Consider the following 14,658-nt stretch of genomic DNA (forward strand, 5'->3'; position numbering starts at 1 on the left):
AAATGGTGATGAATGTAATTGCTGTTTTGGATGCCTACCACAATTTTCATGTCATGTGAAAACAGCTATGATTTCTATTGGTAACAAAATCACAGGTATTGCTGCTACTCCTACTATATGTTGTGGCCTGCATTTTTACAACTGAAGGCAATACTCAATTGCCGTTAGAGCTTAGTGACAATGAAGATGTAATCCTTTTCCCATCCAAGTCCATGGTTCCCTTGGAGAACCATGGGGCTCAGGTTAGGAACCCCTACTCTGCAGCATCCTGGTGGCAGCTCGAACATCTTGAGTAACAGAGCACTCAATATCTCCAAGGTGTCCAGTTCCTAGTTCAGTCTCCTTTAATCATTATGAACTTTAGGGTGAGATAAATCTAGAAGCAGTCCCAGCTTTGCTGGCATGTTAGTCATGTGACCATAGCTATTTAACCCTGTGGACATCGGTGTCTTCATTGTAAGAATGGGAACAAGATGACAATTACATTAGAAAATATGCAAATGCCTCAGAGCACAAAGAGCACATAGGTGATTTTAGCAATATTTTCTTCCCTTTGGTTTCAGTGAGTTGAAACCCACCTTTTTGAAGTTTCCACCTAATTTTGCCCTAGCTCTCCTCTATGAAGCCACACAAGTCATGGCTCCTCACATACTTGAAGACGGCTCTATCCCGCCCCTCTATTGGCTGTCTCCATGTGGTGATTCTGTTGCTTCTCTGAGTAAAAGCAACTCTGAGCATATGGCTGGGAGTTATCTGTGCTGCTGCCCATTCCCAGAGAGACGTGTGAGGGCCCTGAAACAGTCATCATGTTAGGATCGATTTTTCCTTTGGAAGGCACTTCCTGTAGGATCTGTCCTACCTGTCTTTACTAAGCTCCTGTACTTTTTTGTTTAGGTGGTTCACGGGCACGTGGTCAGAGTGCTCTGTGTCTTGCAGTGAAGGATTCCGCCGTCGGCAAGTGACCTGTAAGCGCACGAGAGCCAATGGGACTGTGCAGGTGATGCCTCTGAGAGCATGTGCCCCCAGAGAGAGGCCTCTGGGAAGAAGACCCTGCCCAGTCACCCGTGTGTTCAAGGGCTTATTGAACCAGGGAACCAGGGAACGCTGACCAATCCAGTGTTTTGAAAGTATGATCATCTAGTATAATCATCCAGTCCCTGTGGTCAAACCCATGCATCAAAACAATGAAATTTAAAAAGAGACTTCCCTGGCAGTCCAGTGGTGAAGACTTCGCCTTCCAGTGCAGGGGGTGCGGGTTGGATCCCTTGTCGGGGACCAAGATCCCACATGCCTCGCGGCCAAAAATACCAAAACATAAAACAGAAGGAATATTGTAACAAATTCAATAAAGACTTTTAAAATGGTGCACATCAAAAAAATAAAATACACCCATGCATCAGGGCCCCTCCGCACGGGGGAAGAGGAGAGCCCAACTGCTGCGTGACAGTCATGAAACTCAGCTGCACAGGGACCTTACCACACCGCGCACAGGCTGGTTCACGGGACCTTCTTATCCTCTTAAGGGCCTCTCTGTTGTCGTTAACACAGGCTGCAGGGACCAAAAGTTCCCCTCGGCCCTTCTGAAAATGTTCGGTAATGTTAGTGCAGGAAGGTATTTCACACTTTCTGCATTTCTGCCCTGCAGGGCAGCAGTTGTTGCTGTTGGGAGTCATTGTGCTAATTCTCTTAGGTCATTTTTCCCTTTAGTTGTTCTGATTAACTCCGAGCACTACATGGTTACACACTTGTCTAACTGGAAAATGCACAGCCCCAATTCTGTGCAGGGAAGACGCAAAGCAGAGTGTGATACATCCTTCTGGAGCATCAAGTTTATTAACTAGAATTGGAAGAACCAAGGAGTTCTTGGAACAAGAACTATCCCTCCCCCACCAACACGGAACACAGAAGACTGGGGGAGGGGAGACGTGCCACAGGAATGACAGTCCAGTCTCTGAAGTTTCACCCAGGTGAGGGTTGAGGGGCGGACCTGCAGCCACCGTGGCCTCTCTGTTGCCCTGGCTGCTCCGGACCATCCTCTGAGCTGGCCATGGTCTTGGATACGATGCTTCTGAAAGCCGTGCAGAGAACACAGTCACCTTCCACTGGACCGGGTCCCAGGGAGCGCGGCGGCCTGACCTTCCTGCCTCGGTCACCCATGGGGTTCAGATGGGCTCACTTTATTACGACGCCTCTTGCTGGGCAGCTGGCAACAACCACCAAGATGCCTTTTTAAAAAGTTCCAGACTGTCCCAGCCACCCCTTGCTTTTTCTGGCTGTGGCCAAAGGGAATGGATGAGGACATACTCTCAGGCTGTGCAGCGTGGGAGGACCTTCCAGTGTTGGACACATGCAGGGGGCAGCTGGTTCCCGCTGGGGCTCCAGTCCTGCTGCTGGTGCAGGGGTATGCTCCAGGGCCACACTGGTGGGCTGGGCTGGGGGTGGCAGTCCTTGAGTCCAGGCTGGGTGGGGGACAGGCAGGCTCACTGGTCTTCTGCCCTGCCTGCTGGTCTTCCTGCTCTTGCATATTTTCTCCCTGGTGGAGCCGCCTGGTTTCCAGGGTGGACAACTCAGGGCTTGGAAAAGGCTCGAGTTCATTGCCACTGAGGTCCCCGGAGGAGAAGGGCCCTGCAGCTATGATGGAGGACCCCACCATTGGTTTCTTGGAGCTCACACTGCCTTCTCCTCCGTCCTGGATCTCGTCCCACATCGAGTCCAGAATCCTCCTCACTGTCACCTCCAGGTCCTCTTCACAGGGTGGCTGGAGTGGCTTCTTCTGGCCCATATTCACCCATGGGTGCTTCATGAGGTCAGGTAAGGTGCCTCTGTCACTGGGCTTGAGGGAGATCATTTTTTGTAATAAACTCCTTATCTCCACAGACAGGTAATTTGGAATGGGATATTGCCCTTTTAAGATTTGCTTCCGCAGCTCCTGCACGTCTTTTCCCACAAAGGGACTGGACCCAGTTACCATGTTGTAGAACACTACTCCCAGGCTCCACACGTCCGCCGCAGGGCCGCTGTACCTCTGCCCCAGCAAGAGTTCCGGGGCAGCATACGCGACTGTGCCGCAGAACGTGTCCAGTTTCCTGCTGTCATCACACTTGTTGCTGAAGCCAAAGTCTGTGAGTTTTATATTCATGTTGGCATCAAAGAGGAGGTTCGGTGGCTTCAGGTCCCGGTGCACGATGCCCCTCTGGTGGCAGTGTTGCAGAGCAGAGACCAGCTGCTGGAACGGGCCTCGGGCCTGTGCCTCTGTCATACGGCCATGTATGTTCAAGTAGGTGTACATGTCCCCACCACTGAGGTACTCCATTATTAAGAACATTGTCTCCTTCGTGTCAATCACCCCCAGCAGTTTTACAATATTGGGGTGATTCAGAGCCTTCATACTGTGCACTTCCCGGAAAAGTCGCTGCTGGAAAGTTGAGAAGCTCCGACGCCTCTTTTTAATGACCTTTACAGCCACCTGTCTCCCGGTCAGAATGTGCCGGGCCAGCTTCACTTTAGCAAAGCTGCCTTCGCCAATGGTGTGAAGGATCTCATAATCATCAATATGAGCCTCCTTGTCAGCACAGTTGGCTGTGAGGCCCTGCATACTTGTGACCTAACTACACTGACTGACAGCACTAACTAGCAATGCTAACTATCCTAACTAACAACGCTAACTATGCTAACTGTGCCAACAGCGCTAACTACTACTAACTACACTAACTATGCTAATAAAGTATTAACTATACCAACTATGCTAACTATACCAACAATACTGACTATGCGAACTGTACTAATCTAGCAATACTAACTAAAATTAAGATAAAAATGAGAAAAAGAAGAAAGGAAGAAAGCAAAGCAGAAGAAATGGAAAAGAAACACCAAAAAATTGAGAAGAAAAAATTTAAAACTCTTAAGAAATAATACAGAGAGAAAAATAAAGAAAAATGAGAAAAAGGCAAAGAATAGAGAAAAATAAAAAGGAGTAAAGAGAAAAAAAAATCAACAAAATGGCAGAAACAAGGAAAAAACAAGGTAACTGTGGGTCCAAGGCCGTCAGGTCACCAAAAGCAGCTTCCTGGGCTCTAAGGACCAAAAACCTGGTCCCAGCTGGGCTCCTATAGGGCTTCTGTGAAGTTCATAACAGTGGTGCACTGTGAGGTCAGAGCAAGAAATGGACCCATCAAAGCTGGGGATAAGCCACAGTGGTTTTCTCACTTTTTGAGTTCAAGGCCCCTTTACACTTAGGAAAAAGGATCCCAAAGAAATTTTTCTTTACTTGTGTTATTAGATATTGGTATTCACTTTGTTATAAATTAAAATCTGTAGGATACTTCAGTGGCCTTTTTATTTCTAGTTTGAAAATGTGTAATAATTTTAAAGACCTCGTAATGTCTACACTTGAAATATTCAATTCCTTTTCCTTAAATTCTGGTCTCAAAATATGTTACAACTTAACTGACTTCACAATACTATACAAAATGTTCTGTTGCATAAGACCCGATAAGGTACGTTATGAAAGTCTATGAAGCTGAGAGAAGAATTGCCGGGAAGGTCATGAGCAGATTTCTCATCAGGAGCCTCGGAGGCCAGATGGCATGGCTCAATGTACTTGAAGTGTTGAAGGAAAGAAACCGTCAACAAAGAATCCTATATCTAGCAAAACTTTCCTTCGAAAATGAGGGAGAAATAAAGACGTTCTCAGTTAATCAAGAGTTGAGAGAGTTTTTAACCACCAGACCTGCCTGCCACAGGGAATTCTTCAGGTTGCAGTCAAGGACCCTGGACAGTAACTCAAAGCCTTATGAAGAAATAAAGACCTCTGGTAAAAGTAGATAGACGGGTAATGAGAAAAGCTAGTACTATCATAACTTTGGTTTGTAGCTCCACTTTTTGTTTTCTATTTGATTTAAGAGACTAATATATAATAAAACACACACACATACAAATCATCACCTTGTTTCTAATACTGTGTTTTTTAATTTGGGGGAAAAGTCTGATTGGTCTCTAAGATGAATGTATGTGTCTGACCTCAAGGATTGCATTTGGAAATCATAGTGTCTCTGTCTCCAGTACAAAGGTTAATAACCAAGGTCGGGTACCTTTGAATGCAGCAGCTCAATAACAAGCCACAAGATAGATGGATTTGAGGCAATAGGGACAAGAGCAGACTTCAAGAAAAGGAGCAGAGGAACACTAGTAATATGTGCACAGAAGTCTCAGAACCGGTATTCCAAATACCACCTTGAATGCTATTATAATAAAAAATACCTGGGAAAAACTGCTTAAGAAATGTGTAGTAGACCCTGTCTTAGTCTGCAGGGCACCATAAGAGAAAACCATAGATTGGGTGCCTTAAACGGCAGAAATTTATGTTCTCCCAGTTCTAGAGGCTAGAAGTCCAAAATCAAGGTGCTGTCGGGGTTGGTTTGGGTCAGACTTCTCTTTCTGGGGTCAGACTTCACCTTCTAACTACATCCTCACATGGCCTCTTCTCCATGCACACACACACAGAATTCTGGTGTCTCTTCCTCTTCTTATAAGGATACTATTCCTGTCAGATTAAGGCCCCACCCTTATGGCCTCATTTAACCTCTAACCTCCTTAGAGACCCTATCTCCAAATACAGTCACACTGGTGGTTAGAGCTTCAATATATAAATTTTGAGGGGATAGAAACGGGTCCATAACATTATGCCCTTTGGTCCCCCCAAAATTTACGTCCTTCTCATGTGCAAAATACACTCACTCCATCTCAATATCCCCAGAGGTCTTAACCCATTCCAACACCGAATCCAAGTCCAAAGCCTCATTAAATTTCACCTGATCAGGTATGGGTGAGAAATGACACATAAAATTAACCATCACAGAATCTATAAAGAAAACTGTAACACACTGTTGAAACACATAAGAGAAAAGTTGAACAGTCCATTCCTTTAAGTGAACTGAAACATGTAATTCCAATTCAGATTACAGTAGAATTCTTTTTTCGGAACTTAACAATAATTTTGACATTCATATGGGAGAATGAGTGAGGACAAGTAATTTTTAGAAAAGCGAATTACTAGAGGTATAGAAAGACTTTCCTTATCTGATGTCAAAGCATGCTGCAAAGCTGTTGTAGTAAAATAGTGCAGCATTAGTACAGGAATAGACGTGAGTCATGGAATATAATTAGAGTACAGAAACAAACCCATGTAAAATGAGTTTAAAGTTCAAAGGCAGCTCATCATAGAGGGAAGAATAGTTCAAAAAAAATAAATAGTATAAAACTACAGAAAGTTTTTTTTCCCAGACATTAAAGATCTAAATAAATGAAAAGACATCCTATATTTATGGATCAAAAGACTTAATATTATTCAGATGACAGCACTCCCCAAGCTGATCTACAGATTCAACACAATCCCTTTCAAAATCCCAGCTGCTTTGCAGAAATTGACAAGCTGATCCTAAAATTCATGTGGAAATATAAAGGACTCAGAATAGCCAGAACAATCTAGAAAAAGAACAAAGTTGGAGGGCTCAGACTTCTCAATTTCAAAACTTACTACAAAACTGTAATAATCATGACAGTGTGGTACTAGCATAGCATAGACACATAGATTGATGAAAGAGAGTTGAAAGTTTGGAGATAAATCCATGTATCTGTGTCAACTGATTTTCTGCAAAGGTGACAAGACCATTCAATGGGGAAGGAATAATCTCCTCAACAAATGGTGCAGGACAACTGAATAGCCACATACAAAAGAATGAACTTGGATTCCTAGCCTACAACATATATAAAAAATTCAGTCAAAATTTATCAGAGACCTAAACTTAAGAGCTAAAACAATAAAGCTCCTGGAAGAAAATGTAGCCATAAATCTTCATGCTTTGGATTAGGAGATGGTTTCTTAGATATGACACCAAAACACAAGCTACAACAACAACAAAAATAAATTGGACCACATCAAAATTAAAAACTTTTTTTGCTACGAAGGACATGATCAAGAAAGTGGACAGCCCACAGAGTGGGAAAAAGTATTTTAAAATCATATATATGAAAGGGAACTTGTTTCTAAAATGTATAAAGAGGGCTTCCCTCGTGGCGCGGTGGTTGAGAATCCGCCTGCCGATGCAGGGGACACGGGTTCATGCCCTGATCCGGGAAGATCCCACATGCCGCAAAGCGGCTGGGTCCATGAGCCATGGCTGCTGAGCCTGCGCGTCCGGAGCCTGTGCTCCGCAACGGGAGAGGCCACAACAGTGAGAGGCTCGCATACCACACACACACACACACAAATGTATAAAGAACACTCAAACTCAATAATAAAAACACAAATAAACTAATTAAAATATTGAAAAGGATCTGAATAGACGTTTCTCCAATAAAGACTTACAAATGGCCAATAAGAACAGGAAAAGATATTTAGCATCATTAGTCATTAGCGAAATGCTAATCACAAAGAGAGATAGTAGCAAGTGTTGATGAGGACATGGAGAAATTGGAACCTTAATACTTTGCAAACGGGAATGTAAAATGGTCTAGCCACTTTGGAAAACAGTCTGACAGTTCTTCAAAAGGTTCAATGTATGGGTTACCATATGACCCAGTAATTCTACTCCTAGGTATGTAACGAAGAGAAACGAAAACAGGTTCACACAAAAACTTGTATGTGAATGTTCATAGCAGCATTATTTATAAGAACCAAAAAGTGGGAATAACTCAAATCAAACCCATAATAAAACTTCAGAAATTGGAAATAACTGACCGATAGATAAATGTGGTATATTTGTACAATGGAATATCATCTGGCCATTAAAAAGAATAAAGTACTAATATGTATTACAAGGTGATGAACCTTAAAGACATTATGGTCAGGGAGGGAAGGCAGATACAAAAGACCACATATTGTATGATTCTCTTCATACGAAGTGTCTACAATAGGTAAATCTCTAGAGAAAAAAGTAGCTCAAGAGTTAGTTGTCTAGGCCTGAGGGGGAGAGGCCATGGGAGGAATTGGGAGTAGATGCTAAAGGGGACAGGGTTTCTTTTGGGGATGGTGATAATGTCTTAAAATTGATTGTGGTGATGGTTGCACAACTCTAAAAACCATTCAATTGTATACATTAAACAGTGACTTGTACAGTATGTGAATTATATCACAATAATGTTAGGAAAAAAAAAAGACTGTATGAGGGAAATTGGTCAACTAATGTAAGAAAAAAAAGTAAAATGAGAGCCCAAACTCACATACATCACGCTCATCAGAATAAATTCTGACTTGATTAAAGTGCTCAGTGGAAAAGTAATTAAACTGGACTGGACAGGAAAGACCTTTTCAAGCATAAAACAAATTACAAGAAAAATTAATAGGTGTTATGAGTACAGAAAAATTTAAGAACTGCATGTCAAAATATGTTTTTTCTGTAATTGAACTCACCTCAACACAGAGCCTTCATTTTTGCTCTGAGCAGGAAAACCCAAACCTGCCCATGGCTTATGGTTTTAAGCACAGTCATTTCTGAACCTAAGCCTGGTCAATTACAGACAGATTGGCCCTGTCCTTTCCCCTTCTGCCCACACGTGGTCTAAGTTTCTGCGGGAAAAGAGGAGGAAAGGAAACTTCTGGCTCTGAAGGAGGCCTGTCTGGTCCTTAGAGCTGGGCTTCCATCCTCCCTAACTTCCCTTGGGGACAGCTGACCCCCTGTAGCTAGTCCTTAGCAATGCCGCCACAGCACATGGTTTTGGAACCCCAGAATGAATGAGCTCACAACGTTGTTTATACTGCATTGTGCTTTTGTTCCAGTGTCCTGGACGTTGCCTGGGTCGAGCTGTGAGGATGCAGCAGCAGCATCATATAATTTGTCAACACCTCAACTGTTCTGAGTCCGGCTGTGATGACAGGAGGTACCGGCCCCGCCCTAGGGCAGCACACAACCTCTGCCACCTCAGTAGTGACTATGATCGCCTGAAAGTGGCATCATCTGTCCTCTGTACCACCTCTCATAATGGACAGTTACTACTAAATTATGATTTCTCATGGTGCCATCCTCAACAGTATGTATTATACCAAAATACGCATTAACATGTACTATTTATCATTACAAATTATTTGGATGTTCAACATACAGAGACACCCCAAAGAGAAAGGAAAAAGTAGCATTGAGAATAGACAGGTATCTTTCCCTCTATATACAAAGCTGATGAAGCCTAATAATATTTCATTTAGGTTTACAGATTAAATCTGTAACCTAGTGTTTTCAATGAACTATTTTATTCCTTTGTTTAGAAACTGTTTGATTAGGACGTTGGCACAGAATAACGTCCAACGTTATTAGCAGAGAATAAAATTTACTTTAGCAGAGAATAAAATTAACATTTATCTCGTTAAGGGGCTTACACAAGAAAAAAAATGCTTCCCTCTTTTATAGAAGTCTGAGCTGACAGATTATTTAGGGATAGAAGAACTTTGTTCCCTGAGGTCACTCAGAGGTCACCCAGACCCCTTCGGTCTGGCGACTCCACCACCCCAGAGGAGCGTGCTCCAGCCAGAGAAAGTGAGGAGAAAGCCAAGAGGGAACACTAATGGGGAAATTTGGAGTTCTACCACTCTATTCTTGTGTAACCTTGGACTACCTAACCTCCTGATCTGCACAGTGGGGTGTCCATGTGAAATTCTGGTTTGGAGGTTTGTTTGGTTTTTTTTTTAATTGAAGTAGAGTTGATTTACAATGTTGTGTTATTTTCTGCTGTACAACGAAGTGATTCAGTTATACACATACACATTCTTTTTTAAAAATATTCTTTTCCATTATGGCTTACCATAGAGTATTGAATATAGTTCTCTGTGCTATCCAGTAGGACCTTACTGTCTATCCATTATATATACAAACGTACATCGGCTCACCCCAGCCTTCTACTCCATACCTCCCCCAGCCTCCTCCCCCTTGGCAACCACCAGTCTATTCTCTTATGTCTGTAATTCTGTTTCTGTTTCATAGACAGGTTCATCTGTGTCATATTTTAGATTTCACACATAAGTGATATCGTATGGTATTTGTCTTTCTCTTTCTGACTTAACTTCACTTAGTATGATAATCTCTAGTTTCATCCATGTTGCTGCAAATGGCATTATTTCATTCTTTCATATGGCTGTGTAGTTTTCCATTGTATATAGGTACCACATCTTCTTTATCCATTCATCTGTTAGTGGACATTTAGGTTGTTACATGTCTTGGCTATTGTGAATAGTGATGCCCTGAACATAGGGGTGCATGTATCTTTTTGAATTATAGTTTTCTCCGGATATATGCCTGGGAGTGGGATTGCTGGATCATATGGTAATTCTAATTTTAGTTTTCTGAGGAACCTCCATACTGTCTTCCACAATGGCTGCACCACCTCACATTCCCACGAACAGTGTAAGAGGGTTCCCTTTTCTCTGCACCCTCTCCAGCATTTGTTATTTGTAGACGTTTTAATGATGGCCATCCTGACTGGTGTGAGGTGGAACCTCGTTATAGTTTTTATTTGCATTTCTCTAATAATTAGCAATGTTGAGCATCTTTTCATGTGCCTATTGGCTATCTGTATTTCTTCTTCTGACATATGTCTATTTAGGTCTTCTGCCCATTTTTGGATAGGGTTGTCTTGTTTTTTGTTGTTGTTGTTGAGTTGTATGAGCTGGTTGTATATCTTGGAGATCAAGCCTTTGTCGGTCACATCATCTGCAAGTATTTTCTCCCAGTCTGTAGGTTATCTTGTTTGCGGGAAGTTTTGATTAATTGGTTTAGTGTGAAGCACTTAAGCAGCCTGGGTCATAGAAGATGCTCACTCTACGGCTCTTCCTTCCTCCTCCACATCCTGAGTATTGCTGGAGAAAATGAGATGACCTTGACAATTGGCTCTGTTTCTACTTTGAGCCTTCAGTACGGTTTGACAATGTAGGGTCAGCTGCATTTCCTATTCCCAAAACAATTCCAGCCAGAACCATTCTCCTCGAATGGAAAATGTTTGGAACAGCTGCCCTTATTCTCAACAGAAAACCCAGTTTCCAATTTTGTTCGGAAGATGGGAGACCACACACAGATTGATATGTATCATCCCAGATGTTTTACTTTGCACGCTCAAAGATATATTTATATTACAAACACCTACGTGGTTTGAGCTTTCTTTACAACATACTGGCTATATTTTTCTGAAACTTGTTTTTTCTACTTATCAATACATTATAGACCTTTTTCCCATCCGAGTACATGAGTCACTTTATTCTTTTGAATTGCTGTACTTGAATTACCTCACTCCATTGCTAATGGACATTTGATTGTTCCAGTTGTTTCCCTATTACAAACAAATGCTGCGGTGAACATCCCGGAACATCTTTATGCACAAAGGGTAATATTCTTATGGGATAAATTTTAGATATGGACTTGAATTGACAGTAATGCTCATTTGGATACTACTAAATTACCATCAAAATGTCTATACCAACAATATATGAGAGTCCCCCTTTTAATCAACTTTATATAGGTTTTCAATATTTAAAAAATTTTGCCAATCTGATGGATGAAAAAATATATCTTATTGTAATTTGTGCTTTTCTGGTTACTTTTGGCTCTTTGTATTTTTTTCTCCAACCCATCCACTTTTTTCCATCTTTACCACCATCACCCTTGGCCAAGCCATCCAACTGGTCTCCCTTCATCCATCCATGCTCCTTTCCAACCCAGTCTCCCTACTGCAGCCAGAGTAATCTTTTCCAAAATGCAAATCTGATCATACCACCACCACACCCCGTCTCCCTGCTCGATTAACATCACTTTAGAGGCTTCACTTGCTCTTAGAGAAAAGGTTGACTAAAATCCACAATGTGCCCTATAAAATATTGCAAGGTCAAGTCCTACTTCCCTGCACAGCCTCATTCGAGACCTCACTCTGTCTCACTCTTTGTGTTCCAGCCACTGTCCTTCTTTCAGTCCCTTGGATATGCCATGAACTTTCCAACCAACACAAGAAGCAAGAAATAGAGAGGATAAAAGGCACGGAAGGATCTATCAGGAGGATATCTGATTAAGTGGGATTTTAGAGAAAGAGATATGGAAATGAAGTGAAAGGGCAGACATAAAAGAAGTAATAGAAGAAAAATTCCTAGACCCTGAAGGGGGAAAAGAGTCAAGTTGCCTTTCATTTTCTCTATGGTTTCTGCTTCCTCCAGGGTTGGCTGTTCAGCTTTTAGTACTAGTGTCCTAGTACTTTTCTTTCATGCTGTTAGTTTTCCCCAAATATCTGGTGGTTTATGGAAGAAGGACTAGGTTAGTTGAGAGAGCTTCTGTGGGTTTCTTTTGCAGTTTTCTGGCCTCATTTTCCCCCACAGACCTCTTCTGCTGACTGGGCATGCTTCCTGTGGGCTCGCTGAAGGTAGGTGAGGTACTAGATCTCACTTTACAATGCAGTGGGCTGGCTGGAGACCCCCAGTTGCCATAGTAGGGCCTCAGTAAATATTAGAGGGTGTGTTACAAGGAGTAACATTATTAGTGGCCACTGGTAGAGAATCAGTGGTGAGCAGGCCATCTGCTAGCCTCTATTATTGGCCCTGGGAAGGGTTTGGGAGGTGTGGCTTCCACTGAAAAGAGTTATAAAGGGAGTGAGAATTATCAGGGTAAACTAGCCCACATTATGGCAAGAAGACAACACAGGGATCTGAGGACGTGCTGGAGGACCTAGAGAGTTTGTTCCCCAAAGAGGTAATTCCTAACCTCTGCCATGAGTCAGAATTCCCTGGGAAGTGTCTTGAAAGATTCTTGGGCCTCAAGTGGCCCTTAATGAATAAGAATCTTTCAGAGGGAGTGGAACCTGGCAATCTATATCTCTTTTGTTCGTTTGTTTATGTTTTCTTTTGTTTTTAATTCTTTCATAATCTACATTTTGTTAAAGCTGCCCACATACCTCTGATAGTAAGCCAGACTTGAAATCTACTGCCCTACAGAATCAGTAGTTCTATCTTGCTGATGATGAAAAGGGTTATTTGAGGTAGGAACAGAGCTGGACTGAATAGGCATGAGAAATTGAGAAAGACTAGTAGAAACAGGGTTACCTTATGATTTCTGCTGCCATGTCTACTTTCATGTTTTACACAGAAAAACACGAGTTCCAATTGTGTGCACAGTGTTGGTGCCCAGACTGTGTCCCCCTAGCTCCGGCCTCCCCATCCCCATCCCTGCCCGGAAGGAGGGGACACTCTCTGCTGGACTGACCTTGCACTCTTTCGCTGCATCCTCAATGACCAGCCTCCTGAGTTTCAGCATCTGCCTTGGTCTCTAGCTCCTTGTGCCTCTCTCATCTTTCATGTTTAGGAAGCTACATAGTTTCTTCTGACTTCCCACCGGCCCTGTCTTCTAACAAAGCAGAAAAAGAGGCTGTATTAGTTAAGGTCCTTTAGGCTGGAAACAACAAAAGTCAACTTGGAATTAGTTATACAAAGAGGGTGGGAAATATCTTATTAAGATAGGACCACCATTCTCACATAGAACAATTTGGCATCTTATCAAACGTTTTCTTTGAGTATTCTTGGACTATTTCTTCAACTGTTCTCAGTAGAAAAGCTGATCTCTGCATAGGGGATGGCTGAAGAGTACTCAGTCTCTGCCCTCTTGTCCAAAGCAACTCAACTTCTCGCCCCCCTGAGGTTCATACCCACTGGAGAAAACAAAAACCCTGCAGTTAAGCGGACACCCTCATCCCTTTTCCTCTTACAAGTCTTATCAACAGCTTGATGGGACAGTATTAAGTAAACCCTTTAATAGAGTCTCCCCCTAACTGGCTAATCAAACTATTGCTTCCAACTATGTGTAATAGTCTCTTAGAGAAGTTCAGGTGATCAGAATTTTCTCCATCTAATTACATTTCCAGTGATGTTTCAACACTCCTTACGGATTATGTGCACTGATAGGGAGCCTTTTATAGGAACACAAAAATGTCTCGATCCAAAGGGATAATGCCATGACACCTCAGGAAGGACTGTAACCAAGAAATGAGGAGGAGTTATTTCTCCTCTCAGCTCTGCAGCTCCGTGTGTGTCTGCTTCACTCTTTGTTCTTTCTGAATGTTATTTTACTGTACTTCTCTGGCCCATGTGGCAGAGTATGGCCACCACTACTCCAGCCTTCAGGTTTATATGTCTTGTTCCAGCAACTTCCAGATTCCTGGGAGAAAGACAGTGATTGAACTAGCTCAGGTTAGGGTCCTCTTCCAGTTATCTTAGGGGACGGTGAGACATTCTCATGTGGTACAAATACATCAGTTCCAGGAGCCCTGCCTTAGGGAACAAGAGCAGATACCCCAAAGTGGGTGCACTAAGGTGGCTCACCATCCAGGGTAAATGTCTTTTCAAAAATCAGAGGGGATTCAACAGGCACATGAAAAGATGCTGAACATCACTAATCATCAGGGAAATGCAGATCAAAACCAGAATGAAGTATCACCTCACACCTGTCAGAATATCTGTTGTCAAAAAGACAACAAGTAATAAATGTTGCTGAGGATGGGAAAAGCCAACACTTGTACACTGTGAGTGGGAATGTCAATTAGTGCAGCCGCTATGGAAAACAGTATGGAGACTCCTTAACAAGCTAACAAGAGAACTACCAGATGATATAGCAATTCCACTCCTGGGTATAAATCTGAAGAAAA

The 14,658-nt window shown here is 42.6% G+C and overlaps 1 long non-coding RNA gene across 8 annotated transcripts in view; it reads right to left on the bottom strand.

The window, feature by feature from the left end:
• The window catches only part of LOC131764948 (uncharacterized), a 76,104-nt gene that overhangs the window by 41,235 nt on the left and 20,211 nt on the right, over positions 1 to 14,658 (bottom strand). For 3 of the 8 annotated variants that reach the window (XR_010835475.1, XR_010835477.1, XR_010835476.1), the window contains exon 6: positions 13,224 to 13,364. This is a non-coding gene — a long non-coding RNA (uncharacterized lncRNA). The other 5 variants (XR_010835478.1, XR_010835481.1, XR_010835480.1 and 2 more) reach the window with 5 other exon arrangements.

This window comes from Kogia breviceps, chromosome 11, assembly GCF_026419965.1.
Source record: "Kogia breviceps isolate mKogBre1 chromosome 11, mKogBre1 haplotype 1, whole genome shotgun sequence".
Lineage (NCBI taxonomy): Eukaryota > Metazoa > Chordata > Mammalia > Artiodactyla > Physeteridae > Kogia > Kogia breviceps.